General features: G+C 34.2%; 1 pseudogene; it reads right to left on the bottom strand.

Moving 5' to 3' along the window:
- Positions 1 to 6,163: 6,163 nt before the first annotated feature.
- LOC128224385 (mucin-2-like) overlaps positions 6,164 to 21,391 on the bottom strand; it is a 32,120-nt pseudogene continuing 16,892 nt past the window's right edge.

Raw genomic sequence — 21,391 nt, 5'->3', positions numbered from 1 at the left:
TGACAAGATAATCATTACTAAAGAATTTAAGATTTTAGCATTCCATTTATCCTTCAGTTTTACGTTTCATCTATAATCCCCGTAGATGTATTTGTTATTGTTTTAGAAGGAGTGGTGTATCATTAATTGAATCAGTGATTGTAATCGATGCGCCTTTAATGAATGATTATTAATTGATATCAAACAATGACGGCATTTACAATGGTTCGCAAACAATAACATATTTATTTGTTTGTTTCAAATTGAGCCATAGTTTAAATCGTTGATCCGGCGACATTTTAATTCAAAACATGTATCTATTAGATGCTCATTAAACAAGTCCTTTGTCTTTGTAAATTTATACACTAAGTAAACAGTTGTGTTTAATAAGTCATAGTACATTTTGGTTTCGACCCACGCTCATAAAAATATTACGGATTTATTTCATCTTAAGTTTGAGGAAAATACATTAAGTTCTGTATATTGTTGAACATATCAATTTAATGGAGAGGTTTATTAGTGATCACAGGCTTAATGTTTTAAATAAAAGTTTCGAAATACATGCACGGGAGGTTTGAAACATACTGCTATCCAATTGGATAAAATATAATTTCAAACATTAAATGAAGTTTGTGGATAAAACGCAATAGTCTACAGGGAGATAATTTTTTATTATATGGAGTTGTTCATATTATTCAAATGATATATGTGTATTAATTGATATAGTCATTTTTTTCTAAAACATCCGAATTCAAAGGAGAGAAAGGACTTTATTTTGTGCAAAGTAGTCAATATTTTGCAAAAAAAAAGATGAATTCAACGGAGAGACTTAAAATATTACACCGACAAGAACAGAAAAACCGAAAGTTTGTTTGTGTTATGAACGATATGTCAAAGACGCAACAAAGCAGGTACGAGCGATTCATTGACAAAGAGAAGCATGAATCGGTCCAGAACTGTGACAAAGGTATCGTGCTGACAAGAAAGAACATTGTTCGACAGAGAGTGTTAAAGAAATGCATGCGAGACAAATGTGAAGAACTAGAGAGAAAACAAGCAAATAAGTTGTTTGGTAGATATCAGGGAACAGCCATGGACACAATTGCGGCTCAGGTGGAACCTTTCTTAGAAAAGAACCACCCACGAATCAGAAGAAGACAGCACATTGAAGAACTGTTCCATGCTGGATATGAACACGGTGCGTTAATAGATGATGAAACTATTCAAGACAAAGTTAAAAAATACTTTAGCCAACCGCTTATCCATGTTTTCCACTCCGAAGATGACGAAAGGAATCAAGCAGAAACGGAAGTGTCATCCTCGTTTCCGCATTTGTCAAAGCATTTCTACACCGGAAACCGACGGAGTACGCCTAAGACACAATCATCCGAAAGGTATGAAACGATTACAGAAATTCCCGAACAGGAAGAAACTGAACTGAGCACTAAGGCAGAAAGACTGTTTGTCAGTCGAAAAGCTAACAAGTTTATGTCAGAAGATATTCCTGATGACATCTCAGTACAGAGCGAAGCACCGAAGATAAACCTATATGCATCTACGACTAATAGAGATCGAAGACCAATAACTCTTCCACCGATCAAGCTTGGAACAGACAAAGCAGACAAACCTCGAGGCCACCAGAATGTCAACGATGATTGCATTACCCAGCTCATCGGAAGACTTCATCGTGCACGAAATACTCGTGAGAAAGAAATAAAACTGAAAAAGGAGAAACGAGCAAAACGCCTGCAAGCGGAACGAGTGAGAAGAAATGGGACAGCTGAATCGGATGAACATAAGCGTGACAAAGAAGCTCATATACAGGCTTTGAAAGATTGGGATATGTACGAAGAGAGAAAGAATGAACTCTTAAACAGTATATCAAACACTAGGAAGAAACTTGTGAAACATGGCGACATGAACAAAGGAGACAGACATGGATTAGAGGAAGGGAGAATATATTTGCCGCCAATCAAGGTTATCCAAAGACCAGTGTTGTTAAAGTAGGCGCTATTCATGTGGTGATATAATTCTAATGTGAGTTACTTACTTTAAAGTAAAATGACGAAAAGCGTTCACTGATTTTTTATCATAGACCAGTGTTGTAAAAATAGAAGCTATTCGTGTGCTGATTTTATAATAACGAGTTACTTGTTTTAAAAGTAAAAGAAGAAAAAGCTTACGTTAAGGTTTTATCAATGACCGGTGTTGTTTAATGTGATGATTAAATAATTATGTGTGGTATTTGAAGCAAAGGTAGCAGTAGAAAAGGCTTATACTAAGCTATTAGAATTTGTGTATACTGTTTATGTTTTGTTGTGTTATCAGAGAGCTGACAAAACAAAATATTGTACTAGTTATTGTAGCTAAAACGTAAAGGCAAAAGCTGCAGAGTTGAAATTACCTTGCGAAATTTGTCTTTTGTACAATTTGTACTTGTAGGCTCGCTGAAATTGCATAAATCACTTTCTTCTAACTATCGTACACAAACATATCCATCTTTGCAGAGTATTCATACCATGGTTAGGTAGTGGACACAATTTAGTTTACAGCTACACGTACCCCTATAAGTATTGTTTTCTAAACTCTCAATTTTCGTTATTACATGTATGTTCAATTGCAAATTGTACAATCTATTAACAGTGTTCAACACTGTCTACAGTGTGTTTTATTTGTACTGAAGGGCCTTCTGCAGTGCAAATGTCTTTTGAATGACCAAAATATTTACAAATTATTAAGTTAAAGCCCTCCCAATCTATTTTTACACTGTGGAAAACCCTTATTGAAAGAATTGTGTCATTCACACAACCATATATTTTGAGTATATAACTGCACTGCGTTAGCTCGTAGTTGCTTTGTAACATAAGGGGTTCAAGCTTCCAACATCATCGAGTTTTGTTAACATTGGGCCGAGTGTACATAACCTTTCTTAAACTCAAAACGTTATTAAATTCAGTGTTGTTCGATTTAAACCCAAATAACGTGCTGCTGGTGGGTTCACATATCTTAAATAAAACAAGATCGGCTGAAATAGTTGTCTCTTTTTTATTGGAAATTCAAAATCACAAAAATATTTTTCAAACATCAAGATTGGAAATATTTGCAAGTTAAGAACGACTATGAAAGGACGATCTTTAACAATCTTGTTCAGATTGAATTGCTTAAAAAATATTAAAAAAAAATCACATGAATTATAATGTTTCAAAACTTGGAAAGGTTATTGATGCAATTTGGATACATTTCAACCTATTATTTCTTAACATTGTGTTTTTTGATACCGTTTACAATTGTATACTGTTTACCCCATTCTTTTAATCTATGACAAATAAACCATTGTTCAATGGTGATTTTTTTCATTTTTACCAACATGTTACAGACCTTTACTGGCATAAACAAGATAAAAAAGTAAATACGCCCAGTAGCAAAGAAAATGTCTGGTTTTATGGCAAAATGGCAATATTATGACACTTAGACAAAGACAACTATTGCTTCGGAGGTGCATTTAATCAAAGCAAATATTTGATTGTTTACAATTGAAGTGCTTTAAACCGTAATACGAGAATAGACTCAATCGATAAGCACGCAATGTGTCAATAGTCAGTATGTCTAACGACCTTTCATATACAGGATAACGTAAACACTCATTAACCCTTATTCACGTTGCAGTCAAAAACTAGCCTATATTTTCAATACAAGGCTTTACTTAAGTGGGATTTTAGCGGTTATTATGTTCACAAATGTGTTTTGAAGATAGTTATACTGATCCACGAAGATCGGTTCAAGACTGGATTTTAGCAGAAAAATAAAGGCTTTTATTCAAGTGGGTTAAAACAACAATTGTTATCGACAATTTACAAAACCACTATAAAGCTTCATATCTGAGCTAAAACATACTATTCGTATGTAGTAAGTTATTTTTACGTTTTGTTATATTAAATTATCAACCAACTAAAGTCTAAATATTAAGAACATTTCTGAGCAAAAAAAACTGTTCATTTACAATAAGTTTTTTATGCGTTGCTATATAAAATGTTCACCCAATTTAAGTCAATGTAAGAACAGCCCGCTGCCTTCATTTTGATGAGGTACAGGACAAGACGGACACCAAATTGTTTATTTTTATTTAATGTGGAATTAACTAGTCAATGTTTTCATAATAATGAATTACTTTGGAACAATGTAGTATTACATAAAGGAATTGGAAGGACAACGTAGGTAAGCGGGATGGGATAAAAATAATTTTAATTTAATTTACAATTTTTATTATTTTTGTTTTACTTTTAAAGTAAAATACAACGGTTACTTAGAAGATTATTTGTGTTATTTTGAAAATGAGTGATAAATGTGCTTTGTTTGTGTTTGTATTTGTGTTGTGTTTCTGTTTTGTGTTTTTTTTTGTTTTATTTTATGTCTATGATCCATTCCATGAAGAATTTAGCATATTAAAATGAACCAACTAAAATTAAAATATTGTGTTTTGTTTTCCTATTTTTTAAAAGTGATTCGAATAGGCCAGAACGTTTTTTTGCTCTTAGTAATATAAGGTCACTCTTAAAGGTACCCAACCACGTATTTATTTTTGCAACGGTTTGTCTTTAAACTTTATCGAATCTTACTTTTATGAACAAACAGCAAATAGCTACAGTTATTCTTTAAAGTAGAGTGTTGTTCTGTTAAGCCTTAAAACATAAATAACGTTGCTAACCGCAAATTAGAGCACTTTCTGGACTATTTTTTTAAATATGCATTTATAATACATCTCTTATTTGAACTTTCAATCATGTTTGATAATCAAAGAAGCATTTTGTTCACATTTCATACAAAATCATCTTATGTTATGTATAATGTAAAAAATAAACGCGACCAGTAGCAGAAAAGATTATTTATTGGTGCTAGTATAGAAAAATATTGATGCATAAGTACCTCTTTATTATACCAAACCCATTTAAGAGGCTGAAACACTTTTTTAAGAAGTTTTATAACAGACTTACATTGTTTGTTTTTTTTGTAGTTTGGTTAATATTCGATATGTCCCTGAGACCCAAACGACTTCGATATAGCGAGTTTCGATTGAACAAGGACACTGCAGGGATTGCCCAAGCAGTCAAACATTTAAATGTAAAAGCCATGTTTGGGGACACTTGTAAAGGGCCATAACACCACTTTAAGAGGGAAACAAATATAATCTAACAAACCGACAAAAACATCAAACGTAGCTTTTTCGACAAATGATGGGCTAACCGCCTTTGAACGGTCACTGATACGCATTTAAATCAACGGAGTGTAAGAAAAAGCCGAGCGTTAAGTCGCACAACATAGGTTGATGCACGTTTTTTATTTGATTATTATATTTAACTGATCTACCTAAGTGTTAAAAACAAAACAAAAATACACATGGTTTTTGTACAGATCAAATATTATTAGTGATATATTGGCGTTTTTCTAACAGAGGAGGTTGTTGCCCCGTAGATATTAATTTAGATATCTATTTATAAAAGCTAAAAAAATCATCTATACACCAATCATATCTGTTTTAGTTCAATCTAATTATAAAAGTCAAATGAGTTAATATTCAAAAAAGAAGTTTGTGCATCCAGCTATATAGTGTGCCTTTAATTGTTAATTGACAAATCCAAAAAATAACATACTTATCGTAACATGAACGGAGATTCGCAGTCATGCGTACAGTAGGGCGAGCGTAAACAAAACGTTATCAAACTGTTTTGTTTTGTATCCCTGTTGCAACTGAGCGTGTTCACTGCAAACGGGGAACCAAAGTGCCAACATTTGCCGCAAACTTGTTTACTGAACGCATGACCTAGAGGCTTAGGTAAAATAGTTAACAGAAACTTATCGAGAGACACAGAACGTTTCACACCAACCTCAACAGGCAATACAACATCCAACTACGTTTACTAATATATATTAGTGTTAGCGCCTTGGAACAATACGTGAAACGGGGATTTAAACTAATTAAGACTCACAACCCCACTGATCGAGACACTAAACAATTAAAGCAAAAAATATATAAACCCAATAAAGGGATGGCCATAAAGCTTACAAGGAACTTCCCTACGGTATAAACATACTAAATAGCATAAGGGCAAACCCATTAATTATAGAGCCAAAGAATCGCAAGAGGCACCCAAGAATGTCGAATTGGAGGGCGATGTACCCTCCCAAGTTACTGGGTTGATCCTGACGCAGAGGGCGGCCACCTGTATGGCAACATGGCTGTTACAACAGTGTCCTGGTCCGTGTTTCCGGCAAATATCTGTGGATTAAAATTTTATACGTCATCATTGAAAAAGAAGTTTACTTGATTGCGAGCAAATTATAAGCTTTTATTTGCACAACTCATGATAAGTTTGCATACATGTAAACACAATAAGCATGTTTCAAATACGTTTTTAACATAATGATTTGAAAATTGACTCCTTTAATCCAAAACAAATATAACTTTACATTGCTCATAAATATTGTTTTCAAGATAATTTGGAAAACTCCCAAGAAAAGGGTTATAGCAGATCGAAAATCAAATATCTGTTATTGTTAAAACAAATTCATGATAAAGCTATTTTATTGGCTTTAAAAATTGTGTAATCACAAAATCAATGATTCCTAGCATAAGTATTACACGGTGTTAACGTGATTTAACGGCATTTTGTAACAGAATGCTGACAGAACAGAACAGAGCAGAACTTGACAAGATAGTCCATACTCATTTATGTAAGGCGATTCGAGTGACTAAACTAATCAGTATATTGTTACCGCTTCGTGGTTCCCTCCCTTATTCATTATTATTAATTAACACTTACACAGATAATTAGTGAATTTGTTTAAAGCAATAATTATTCTACGCACTTGAATTAGTGTTTACAATTGCTGTTACAGTAAAGACTGAAACATTTACAAGAATGTCAGTTAACAAAACATTTTGATGCAAAAGACATTTAATTAGACATTCTTGTGAAAGTTACAGTCTTTATGTTCTGACTTGACAAGTAAAATGATTGAAATCATTGAATAATGAAAAGCTTTAGGTCAGAAACTCTAGTTTTGCGCTATGAGTCTTAGTCTGTGAAGTTGCATTAGGGGTAATTGTAAAAACAAAAGTATTTTTCGAAGTTTTGGTAGATGGAAAATTAGCAAAGTAAATTCATGAAGCGTTCTTAATAAATTATAAACACAGATCACACTAAACGACCCAAATCGGCATACAAAATATCGAGCGATTGTCAAAAATACTGAAATAAAAATGCAAATGAGAAATAAACTAAAGGGACAACCATGAAAAGGGAATTTACTATTACATGTCGTTAATATTTATGCAAAAAGATACAGAAACATGCTCAGTAGCAAAAAGTTTAAACATAAACCCGGTTTAGTGGTAATGGGCAAACGCCAAAGACATAGAACACAAAATCACAAACAAGAAACATAGAACAGTACAAAACTCTACAAACAGCACAGTGCATACATAATATATATATATATATATATATATATATATATATATATATATATAAATATATAAATAATCGGTATGTTTATCAAGAATTGTTGGGTAACGCCTTGGAACGGTGGGTAAAATGTAAATTTACCGGGGGTTTAAACCAGTTTATGTGCATAAACCTCACTCTTATCCCAACAATCCTTAATAAAGATAAAACACAAGAGGTAAATCTTATCAAAGTATGCATAAACTTCACGAAACTTGTCAATAAAACAAATAATAATAAACGAAAAGGTAAACCCCAAGTACTTCTATGATAAGAGATCGCAACTCTATCTGCAGACGGAGGAAAACAATTCAGCCATTGAATTAAAGCCATGTTTTTATGTTTATGTTTTACTACGTTGAAGCATTTTTTATTTCAACACCCATCTCTAGTACCATATATAAACAGCATTATATAGACATGAGTTATAAAACAGAAGACATTCGGTATACCACTTCAATAGTTACAGGACGGCACCCTAGCCTCTATAGTGGTAGGAACTTCCCACAGCTGAACGCCTGCTTTGTCTCTCAGGACTCCGCCAAGCTCCAAAGCCATTTTACATTTACACAAACTGAGTTACCTTTAAATTTTTTTCAAATCCCTCATTAGATAACGCCGCAGCGTTCATTATATACAGAACACTAGCGATCTACAGCGTTACATAATAACAAAACACAAGGGAACTACAGCGTAACGTAATAACAAAACACAAGCGATCAACAGCATTAGCTATATACAGAACACCAGCGGCCTACAGCGTTTCATCATAACGGAATACCCGCGACCTACAGCGTTACATTATAACAGCACACAATCGATCTACAGTGATCCTTTATAACAAAACACTAACGATCTGCAGCGATCACAATAACAGAATTCCAGCGATTAACAAAGTTCCCTTAGCATAGTACACAAGCGATATCCTATTTATAGAACACAATCAATATACAGCGATCTTTACTTATCTAACACCGAAGCGTTTTAAACCGAACGCAAACGTGTTTACTATGGCACAAAACCCCAATATCTTTGAAAACAAACTGAAGAATAAACATAAAATGTGTTCATGGACTGACGTCCAATGCTAACAGAAACTCAGAAGGTAAGAACTAAAATTGATTACATGATAAATGAGTGTCAATTGTGTCCAATCGCTGTGAATTCACTTACGTTTCAATCAGATTTCAGCCTTCCAATGCCTATTTAGAGCAAAAAAGTAGAAGCCACAATTTGAGAATTAAGAATTATCATCTAAAACTAGAGTGTCACTTTTGTCCCAACAATGTGAACTGTCTGACGTCCCATTTTACACTAACGCTTACTGAACCAAGATTAATTCAAACGAAAACATCTCGAAAATTACGGTGTACATGGAGTATTTTCAAACAGTTAACATTGCATTTGTATAATCTGCTGAATAACTAAACGATGCTTTTAACATCTACGCCGTAGCAATAACAAGTCTGTGGTTGTCAAACGTTGGCCGATACATTTTGGACCAAGCAAGTGAAAAACCGTCGTTGATTTAAAGACCAACAACACAAGGTTTGGATAAAATCATGTTTCTTATTGGAGTAAAGAGATGAATATTTTTTACTGTGAGCATACATTACCATATCAGACCCATTCGTGCCCTTGACCGTCGTAAAATGTTGACAGTCCCAGCTGTAGAGGAACTTGTATGAGGTAACGCGCTGGTAGCAGCATCCGTAATCGGGTATGTTCGGATCCGTGTTGAACGGTCGACCTTGTAGAGCAACGCCTACCACGTAACTCAAGCCATTAAACTGCACCTGGTAAAATATTGCTGTAATAAGTTGAAGAAGTAAAACTATAAATGCTATGAAGTATATTAAATCATCAGTACCTCACAACAAACATACACTGCACTATTCGATTGGTTTATATATGTCACAATATCAAGATGTATATTCCATACACCTGAAAATGTTCTAATATCACCAGAATATTGAAACAAAAATAAAATTTCTAGCCATCATAAAGAGACTTCTGTTTAACTTAAGAAAACATTTAGCGATGAAAACCTGCAAATTAGATATATAGATTATAAAAATCGGAAACACAAAATCCAAATTACATTCTTAAAGTCGTATAATAGACTTTCAGATATTTTTTTTTATTGAACGGTAATATCTAAATATAAAAAGATCTCATTGCAGCTTTAAACTACAAATCATTTGAAGAGTGGACAGGAAGCGTCATAGCTAATGTTATAAAACAAAAAAAAAGCTAAGATTGACTTTCATAACTTTGGCAAGAGCGAGGCTGCCTGTAAATATAAATGGGAAGCGGTGAGATGTAATCTTTATACTGTTAGTAGTTGAAGGTGTGTGATATATAAACCTTTAGCGATGTAACACCACACCACATAAAGCCATTGAGTGTGTATATCCCATAACATTATCAGCTACTAACACCTCGGCACCTCGGCCGTTCTCCTTCCAAAAATATCTCGGTGAATGGACGGTCTACAATGTAAGATATTTTTTTAATTTTATGTTGCAAGTAAATCGCGTAGTAATTTCAATATAGCTGTTATGCCCGTGGATTTGACTCTTAGGAGTCTTAATAGTTAATGCAATGATACATGTAGTTTTGTGAGTGTTGAATGTAAGTATTAGTTGTATGTTACGGCAATGTACAATCACCTGTGGGATCATGACTGATTTTTCAGTTGACTAGTTATGTGATATATCAACAGGTTTGGAAGTGAATTGAAGCAGACATGTTTGATCAATATTTGAGTTGTCCCAACATTATCACAACACTGACCATGTTGATGGCACGGACGGTGTAATAATTCGAATAAAGGTCAACGTCAATTTAAAAGTTCTAACAAGTGAAAGACGTGAACCCTGGGTTTCTGATTGTTACAACTTCCGACAGATATGCGTGAGTATGTAGTTTTTTTGGTGACACAGTGCTTTCCTTTGATAAATAGAAATGACCACTGCGTCTGTCAGGCGACAAGTCACAGTCTAAATGAATGGAATAATGTTGTTCTTTTTTCGATGTGGCTAACTTTTCCTGTGGAAAATACTTTATATTGGTGTTCTATCGATTGGAGGTCATCTAAACGATTTTTACAACCTTTAAAGAAAATTGAAATAATTGTATTATAGATAAGTATTCACTTTAGTCAAAATCTAAAAAGTTTTCAATAGATATTTGTCTATTGGAAACTGTAAACATTTATGCCTTCAGGCCGCGTCGGATCGCTTACAGAGAGGGACCCTAATTGTAGCTCAAATTACTTTTCATTTACGTATAAAAGACCAAAAGCACCATTTCTTTACCAGTATTTATTGATAATCGTCTAGTGTCCATGCAGCCAATGCACCAATACTCGTTAGGGATGGCACTGAATTGAGTCTGGCTCCCCTGGTATCATGATTTGGGAAATTACCATAAACAGACGAGGCACTAAGCTGGGCGTCTGACACCTTATCTTGTCCCTTCACTAGGTACACTGGACTTTCACAGACAGCTATTCAAATATGAAAAACAATAGAAATTTGCTGCAGGATTTGAACGTTTTCAACAGCCGATTAGACTAATACGCTGCTAAAATAATTGTAAAACGTTGTGAAAAATATTAAATATTGCAAATGAAATTAAACATTTAACATGATAATTTGATTCATATATAATACTTAAATTTAAGGTGAGCATGATATGACTTATAACAGATGTGAAACTGACGATTTAGACGCTGACCAATACCAACCCTAATATACTATTGACATAAATTATGCGTTAAAATCAATGCATAATACTTGAGGCGTATAATTACTCAGATGAAACTTTGGGATAAATACAAAACATACAAAACGCTGAACTTCTTACCTTCAGATGGTTTAAGTACTTAAGAACTTTTTTGTCATCTGCAGTAAGAATGATGTCGTCTTCATTGTCACCACTGAGGAAACACGTCCTTGATACTTTATCATACCCGCAAATGTTGCACACGCCATTCCGCTTACTTAAGAAGCATGTTGACTCGCATTTGATCAGCGAAACCTTGGGAATACTTGATGTATATGATTTAACCTCTCGTCCTTTAATGACTTTAGATGTGGTGTCCAAAATCAAACCACAAACAATATGTTTTGCAGAAATAACAATAACCAAAGAACATTGGAAGATCATAATAAAATGTTTCACGTTTGCGTTGCGATATAAATTTCCCTGGCGTAGTGCTTAAATCGTAGAAAGATCTGCTGATGTGATTGCGTCTGTTTTTATTTGAAATAACTTTCAATAAATATAACTCATTATGTTTTCTGTTTCACTTCTACCAATTATCTGTGAACGGATACTTTGAAGAATCGTTCTGTTCAACTTGAAAACATTAACATTTTTTTTATTCAATTCGATTTTGATATAGTGTCAGCATGCGCCATTTGTGATTAAAGCGTAACACATCAAATTGTGGATTTGTTTGCCTTCAACTTCCAAATGCATTAAAACATAAAAAGTTAAAACATGGAAATGAAAGCAAACTATTAAGCAGCATGCTAGTATTTGTTTAGCTCATGTTCTTTAATTACAATGCACCCGTTCAACCCGATTCGTTGGAGCTTCAGCAGTAAATATCTGTACAATTTGAATGTAGTCCTGGTCGAACTCTTACTTATACTCTACAAAAATAGGAAGTGCTACTTTTTTCGTTTATCGATCGTTTTGTTCTTTGAATATCGTGATTAAATAATATGACATCGTAAACTCACCCGTAACTAAAAGTTATGAAAGGATTCCATTTAATCGTTCGTAGGCGTTTATTCTGTAAAAAAGTTACATTTTTAAAGGGACTGTGTCAAAGATTGGCACCAAAAAAAGATTTTTTCTGTAACGAATCTCAGGAAAATTATCTAATAGAATGCGTTACGCTTTGATATCATAATTGTAAAAAAAGTACCAAAATGTAAAAAAAATGTGTCGGAGACCGGGTTCGAACCCGCGTCGCCAAAATTGTAGTCCAGCGTCTTACTCACTGCGCTACAAAGGCTTATTTTATTCGATTGACATAATTAAGCTATACATCTACCTCAGTAATATCACTTAATAACACCGACTAGCCAATCACGCATAAGGAATTATTTCTACCTGGTAGACATACCCAGTAATATTTTTTTATTGAAAAATACGAAATAACTGCTACACTTAAATAAATTGTAAACTATGTGGTACTTTAGTTAGTAAGTTTCAATGCATTGTACATATCGATGCCAAGTTTATGTCAGTTTTCGACAATTTTCTTTTTTATTCGCTATTTTATCATACGTGAGACAGCCCCTTTAAAGTAAATAGTATTATCAGTTTCCGGCGATGGTTTGTAAAGTATAAATTTACTGACTATGTTGGAAGACATTTAAGGACGGAATGATTTCATTCTAACAACATAATAAAGCCGTTTCGATCAGGAACTTTAGCTTATATTAAACCAAATTCAAACCGGAGCAACCTGGCTTCAGCTTAATAATACCTTCTAACCCAAACGTTCGTTCTGATCCTTTTTCTCTAGATTGCACATGTAATTCTGTTTGTCCTTATGTTATGTATGTAAACGCTGATAAATAAAATATGTTTGAAATTAACCCTAACCGTAACTCGAACCCTCTGCAAAGATACTCAAAGCGAAATCTATCTTATTACGACGATGGAAAGCAAAATTTTCATCTTAGTTTAATTTCACTATGAACCATTCTATTAAGTCTATAAAATCCAAAATACACACACATATCAGCAAATGAACAAACACCAAACGAGAGAACATACACAGTATACAACAATAACAGTTTATTATTCAAACCAACGGACAATAAGAGACAGTAGTGCTTAGTTAATAGGCAATAAGAAATATACTGTACCATTAACAAAGACTGTGTAAAGAGTTATTGAAATATTCTAACATACAAACAGACAAGCGAAAAAGAAACACACAATATAACTATTATAGTATATGTACAAAAACAGTTTATCATTTAATAGAAGAGTTAAAACTTGCTATGTCGAAATCTTTTATCTCGATGTTCTGGTTAATGTATCGAGTTTATTTCGAATGTGTTCGGTTAAGATTAACACTTTGTTCGGTTATATCGAATGTAAGTTGTCTCGAAGTATTTTCCAAAGTCAAAACTACTTCGACATAGAGGGTTTCGACTGTTCATGAAAACGACAGGGAGAGTCCCAGCAGTCAAATATTCAAATATAAGCCGTATAGTTTATGTTTAACTTATTTAATTTACAACGATTGTGAAACAATATATTGCAACTTCTATAAATCACTCTTTTTGGCACGATGTTGCGCGAGAGTTTGTCTTGTGTTGTGGGGGCAACCGCAGTACCTGGAGGAAACCCACTTGTCCGACTTGGTCGGGAATCGAACCCGGATCACCTAAGTGAGAAGCGAGTGCAATAATCAATGCGCTAACCGGACAACCCTGTTTGGGGACACGAGTAAAGGGCCACAATAACACTTTAAGGGGGGGGGGGAACAAATATACTCTAACAAACCGACAAAAAACATCAAACGCACAATATAGGTTGATAAGCATCTTTTAATTGACTGAATTATCAATCTATCATGTTTTTCTTACTCGACTTCAATGATCAAAACAAAACAAACAAAAAACAAGATTTATATACTGATAAAAACTAGTATCGATATTTGGACGGTTTTTAAGCTGGGGAATTTGTGGCCACCTTTATTGTGCGCCATTAATTGTTTGAATTGAAAACTGCAAAAAAATACCATACTATCGTTACATGATCGGAGACTCCGCAGCCATGCGTCCAGTAGGGCGAGCGTTAGGTAAAGGGGCTAACATGAACTAATCGAGAGACACAGAACGTTTCAAGACAACCTTAACAAGCAATACAACATAAAACTACTTTTACTAATAAATATTCGAGTTAGCGCTTTGTAACAATTAGTGAAACGGGGATTTAAACTAGTTAAGACTCGCATCCTCATACTGGTCAAGACAAGACACTTACCAATAATAGCAAAAAACAAATATATCAGCCCAATATAGTGATGTTCATTAAGCTACCAAGGAACTTCCCTACAGTATGAATATTATCTTACAACAATAGGGCAAACCCATTTATTTAAGAACCAAAGTATCGTCTTAAGACCACTAAGATTGTCTTTTTAGTTTAATTGGCACCCAAGAATGTCAAATTGGAGGGCGATGGACCACACCCAAGTAATCGGATTGATCCTGACGCAGAGGGCGGGCACCTGCTTTGGCAAAATCGATGTTACAACATTTTGCTGGTCCGTGTTTCCGGCAAATATCTGTGGATTAAAACATTTTATACATCATTATTGACAAAGAAGTTAACATGAATGTGAGCAAATGATGAGCGTCTATTTGCACAACTCTTGATAAAGTTTACATACATGTTTACACAATAGGCATGTTTCTACAGCGATCCCTATTTTTACAAACCGGAGCGTTTTAAACCCAACGAAAAAACGTGTTTTATGTGACATAAAACCCCATTGTCCAAAATGTTTAGTATAAACACTTTCATGTTCATCGATTGACGTCCAATGCAACAAAAAAACAGGAAAGTGGGAAACACCAGAAAGCCACAATGTGATAACTAAGAATTATCATTTATTAAGTAAGTGCCACTTTAGTCCCATCAATGTGAACTGTCTGACGTCCAATTTCAGACTACCGCTAACTGACCCAAGAGTCCATCCAGTGGCCGTAGCAAGACATAATTATCTTGAGCTGAATGGATTATATATGCATGTGTAATGAATCATGGGTAATTAAATTATGTAGCTATTTTAACGCAATTTCATCATGTCAAGCTAAACAACATCTCTGAATTATTTATTGTGATCTTAATTATCAATTATGAAAACTTAGGCCGTCGTTATAATGTCAATTTTTAAAAGTAAGTGTTCGCTTCCAAAGGTCGAGTCTAACATGGTCCGTTTTTACCGTATATGTTAACACTTATTTTAACAAGTGGACACTTATAACTAAGTGATGCAATCATTAGGCGGTTACATTACACTTAGAATACCATAAGCGTCAATCGTCACAGTACAATATTAACTTAGAGTTCGTCTACATATGAAACCCTTTCACGTGATACTAAATTTCGATTTATTGTACAATGGATCCCTTAAAAGGAGCATTCAGTGTGTGAAAATAAAATGGAAGCAACTTCGAAAGACTTGATTACTTATCAAATTTAAAAACACAGCATTCACAATCATTATATTTCAACTAAGACATCTCGAAATTTACGCTGTACATGTCTACATGGAGTTTTTTTCAAAGAGCAAACATGACATTCGTTTAATCATTTTGGAAAGTTAACGATAATACTAACATTTACGTCTTAGCAATACAAGTTTGTGTTTAAACAAATATTGTCCGATAGATGTTGGAGCAAGCAGGTTAAGAAACTTCAATTTTTTTTATTTTTTTTAAGAACAACCACATAAAAGTGGGCGAAATCATATATTTCTTATTGAAGTAAAAAGATAAACGTTTTTTATTAGGAGCAAAGATTACCTTATCAGACCCATTGTCCTTGACCGTCGTAAAATGTTGACAATCCCAGCTGTAGAGGAACTTGTAGGAGGTTACTCGTTGGGCGCAGCATTCGAAATCGGGTAAGTTCGAATCCATGTTGATTGGTCGACCTTGTAGAGCAACGCCTACCACGTGACTAAGGCCATTAAACTGCACCTGGTAAAATATTGATGTGATTTAAGTTAAAGAAGTACAACTAAAAAGTGCTGAAATATATATAATAAGCAATACCTCACACCATACATACATTACGCTATTCGCTTAATCTATATCGGTCACAATATCAAGATGTACATTCCCTAAACCTGAGAATCTTCTTATATACCCAGAAGAATGTTATATCATAAACAAATGAAAACTATGATTGATTGTGAAATCGAGGCTATCCTATTAATGTGAATGGAACGCAGTGAGATGAATCGTTTAAACAGTGTGTAGATCATTAAGTTTTACACCACATACATTCATTCAGGGTGTATATCACATACAACATCACCTACTAATGTACGTGTTACTAATATTACTTGTCAATCTGATCACCTCGGCCATTTTCCATCGAAACAACCTCGGGTGCTTTACTCTAAGGAATCTTAATGATTTATGCAATATTACAGTCAACTGGAATCAATTCAAAACACTACATTTGATCAGTATTAGTATCATATATTTTGCGAACTACTTTTCCCGTCTTGGTTACTTGCACCGGCATTCACCCGAGGCTCGTCGCATGGCGGAAATGGCCGAGCTGTTCCAATTGCAAACCGACATCTAAACGTATGTTTAAAATTATATAAAAGACAAATTTTGATGCAAGACATCAAAGACGCGGCTGAACTGGTTGAAGTGTCAAAATATATCTTAATTATAATTCGAAAGAAGAAAAAGTTATTAACCAATGCGTCTGACCGGCGACCAGACACACTAAAATGGAAGCGAACTACTTTGTCACGGTCATCTAAACGGTTTCTTCACAACCTCTAAAGAAAGTTGAAATAATTGGGTTATTGATTAGTATTCACTTTGTTACAATCTAAAAGATTATCAACAGATATGCATCCAGATGAAATTTCAAACATGTATCCCTTCAGGCCGCGTCTGATCACTAACATGGAGAAACCCTCGTTCTGGCACAAATTCCACCCCATTTACATATAGAAGGCCGAATGCATTATGTGTTTACCTGTATGTACTGATATTCGTCTTGTGGCCATGGAATCCATGCGCCAATAGTCGTTTCAGACGGCACTGAATGGAGTCTGGCTCCCCTGGTATCATGATTCGGGAGATTACCATAAACAGACGAGGCGCTAAACTGGGCGTCAGGCACATTATCTGGTCCCTTCACTAGGTACACTGGACTTTCACAGACAGCTGTTCAAATATGAAAAACAATAGAAATTTGCTGCAGGATTTGATCGTTTTCAACAGCCGATTAGACTTATATGCTGCTAAAATAATTGTTTAACGTTAAGAAGAAATACTTACGTTTTTAAATGGAATTAAACATTTAACATGATAATTTGATTCATTTATTATACTGAAAATTAAGCTAAGCATTATATAACTAATAACTGATATGAAAATGACGATCTAGACTCTGAACAATACCATCCAAATATTTTATTAACATAGACTATGCGTTCAAATCAATACAAAACAACTGACGTTTATTTTTTACTCAGATTAAGCTTTCGAATTAATACCAATTCGTAACGCTAAATTTCTTACCTTCAGATGGTTTAAGTACAACTTTTTTGTCATCTGTAGTAAGAATGATGTCGTCTTCATTGTCACCACTGAGGAAACACGTCCTCGAGACTTTATCATACCCGCAAATGTTGCACACGCCATTCCGCTTACTTAAGAAGCATGTTGACTCGCATTTGATCAGCGACACCGCGGGAATTATCGATGTATGTGATGATACCTCTCGTCCTTTGATGACCTTAGACGTGGTGTCCAAAATCAAACCACTTACAATATGTTTTGCAGCAAATACAATAACCAAAAGACATTGGCGGAATATAAACATCATTTTTTACGTTTAAGTCGCGTTTATGAATTCCCTCCAGTTGTGCCTAATCGTAGGCAACTTATGTTTATACCTTTGGGTATTTCCTTTTTAAACTACTAGTATGTTGCAATGAAAAGATCTTAACATTCTTTTGTTCAACAACTAGCCAATATCAGAGTAAAACGGAATTAGGTGTATATTTATCCGGATTCTTTGCAATCTTGAATCATTCAGCCGCATTTGAAAACTTTTTCAATTTTTCATTCAAATGGATGTTGATATAATGTCTGCATACGTCATTTGTGGTAAAAGAGTGGCACATGAAGTGGTGTTTTATTTGCCTTAAACTTGCAAATGCATCAAAACATACAAAGTTTAAACATGGGAATCAGAGCAAAGTATATAGTAACTTGCTAGTATTTGTTAAGTCTATATTATTTATTTACAATGCATCCGGTACATCCGGTTCGTTCCATTTTCAGCACTAAATATCTGTGCTATGTAAATGCTAGCCTGGTCTTAGTTTACATTGCTTGTCCTCAAGGAATAATCGAAACGCTTCTATTTTCGTATAATATTATACCTTACATAAGGGTGTCCCTTATATCTACAAAAAGAGTCGATTGGTCCATATATCAGTGTATTTAAATCAAACAACAGATTTTTGACGTCAGCGGTCTATATCATTTTTCCGTCCGGTCCGGATCTCGCCAAAAAATAATATGGATCGCAATAATATGGTTCGACTTGGGATTTTCACAACGGCGAACAAATGTCGCAAGTAAACATTATTTGCTTTGGTTAATACTACAGAAGTCAGCCCCCGAAGGTGAATGGACCTCGGCTTACACTATATAGCGATGATTTTTAAGTATTGATTTACTGACTTGAATAAAACTGTACCACAGAATTCAAATGCCTAGTTTAATCCTTCTATAAGTGACCCCCCCCCCCCCTAAAAAAAAACGTGTATTGTACACAACCTCTGTGTATTGATTTTAATGTAATTGCCTAAATGTCTTATTAGATCTCCGATCTGAATATCCTGCTGTGCAGAGTTGGAGGTTTTATTAAAGAAATGGATCCTACATGGCCCTGAGGCAATAAACAAATAAACAGGAAATTGGCCCCTACTGTGACATCAGTGCAATTAGCATGCAATTGAGATGCACAGCAGGGGATTGTCATGCCAAACATTTCTTAAACTAGGCCATTAAGGAAAAAATGAAACTTTTTTACGACATAATAAACCGTTTCAAACAAGCTTAAGATACCAAACTCAAACCGGTGCAACCCGGCTTCAACCTTATGCTTACTTTTAAACACTGCTAACCCTAACCCTAACACTTACCGGCAAAGTTACCCAAAGCCAAGACAACTAGTAAATAATATCTCGTTGCGAGGTTGGTAAGCGAAACCAATTTATTTGCATCTTTATTTAAAGCTACACTCTCACAGATTGAACGGTTTTGCTTTTTATTGTTTTTGTCTTGGAACGAGCCAATTAATGCGAACATGCATGAAAACCATCCATATAAGACTGCTGACAAAAAATTAGATCGCAGATTTTTATATTTAAGTTCAAAAAATGATGTTTTATGCATTTTTCTTAAACCCTTAATTACGCTTTTAGCCATAAAACATTAATTTTCGAACGGAAATATAAACATTTGTGATTTGGTCTTTTATCAGCAGTCTTTGATCACTGGTTTGCAGATAATAACGCAAAAAAAATTGCTCATTTCCAAGGCAAAAAAAAGTTGTAAAAACGAAACTGTGCGAGTGCAGCTTTAAGAACCCTACCGCTTTAACAGCATGTTACTCACCGATTCCATTTAAGTAACACTCTTATTCAAAATCAATACACACACATATATAACAATCATACATTGTGAGAGATAAATCTTTAACTACTTACTAAATTATGTTTTTATTGAAAATATTAATGACTTATACCAATATTTTAACCGCATTTCAAATAGCTGAAAACACAAAAATATAAAATGATTGTTGAGTGTTTAAAGATTAACTGTGATCTACTATAGTCTCATAAGGTAGAACTACCATGTTTTCTGCACATTTCTTTCAAATTAAAATCGGAATCCTTTATAAGAACCATTGTTTTCGATATCCATTCATCCTTTTTGGTATATTAATACAATTTTATCAATTTTGGTTAATCTTATTTGGGAGTAAGAGTGCATCTTTAAGTATATTGGCCAATTAATATACAGTTCTATCTAGCTATAATTTACTCTTCAATTTTAGGTTATTGAACACGGCCCCATGACTAAGTTGCAAAGTCGCTCTCTACAAAAGTCAGCTGTATAGTGACAGGAAACCGTTGGCATGTTGTGTTCATCCTTAATTTGTCTCGATTTCTCGCCGAAAAGAGTTGTATTACAAATTCAGCGTGCAGTTTTAACGATGCGCATCCATCACAAGGTGTTAATCAGTGGAAACAGAGTATTTTTCTAAACAATTTAAGGGAGGTAAACGCGAACGCATTTAAGAAAAATGTACTAATTATTAATAGCCAGTGTAGACTAATAGGGCGACGTTATTTTAGATAGCATTGATAATGAAACAAAAACGAGGCGATCGCGACTCATTTGTATTTCCTTACATTTTATACACTGTACACACTAATTTATGTGCATATTTCGACATCAAAATAAAAAGTATTTTGATTTAGAACAGAAAATTTACCCTGTCGAGTTCATTTATATTAAACTGAATTTTGAAATCCAAGACGTTAAAACAAAGTAATTTAGTGTCAGTGATTCGTAAGAATGGAATTGATGAAAAAACGAATCGGCAGCTTAATGTTGCATTTTTTTCTGACTTGCCTCCCCTTAAAAACTATCTTTATTTGAGCCAAATTTAGAGTATGTTTACTCATTGTTTTCAAGCTAAAAGGTAATAATAAAACAATTGGAGTGGAGGTCAAATAATGACATAAGTAAACTTACAAATGAATAAACAACATGAGTATTGAGGAGGTTAAAATATGACCAAGTCGGGTCTTTGCATGAGTATTTGCCCTCGATTACGTCCCTCGAGTACGATTCAGACCGTTATAAGACACTCGGTCTACTAACAACCCGGCTTCGCCATGCTTTTACCTCTAAATTACAAAACAAAACAATTAATCAAAATATCACACAATGTCGTAGAAGCATATTTAAATTTCATTTAGGTTTCAATATAGCGGTTTAACTTCAGGACTTGACTTTAGGGAATTTTAACTATTTATGCTATAATTCATCTTACTTGCAATAAACTTAAACCTACAAATACACGTT

The sequence above is a fragment of the Mya arenaria genome, chromosome 17, assembly GCF_026914265.1.
Source record: "Mya arenaria isolate MELC-2E11 chromosome 17, ASM2691426v1".
NCBI lineage: Eukaryota > Metazoa > Mollusca > Bivalvia > Myida > Myidae > Mya > Mya arenaria.
The sequence above is the reverse complement of the archived record's forward strand: the minus strand, read 5'-3'. Positions and strand labels throughout refer to the sequence as shown.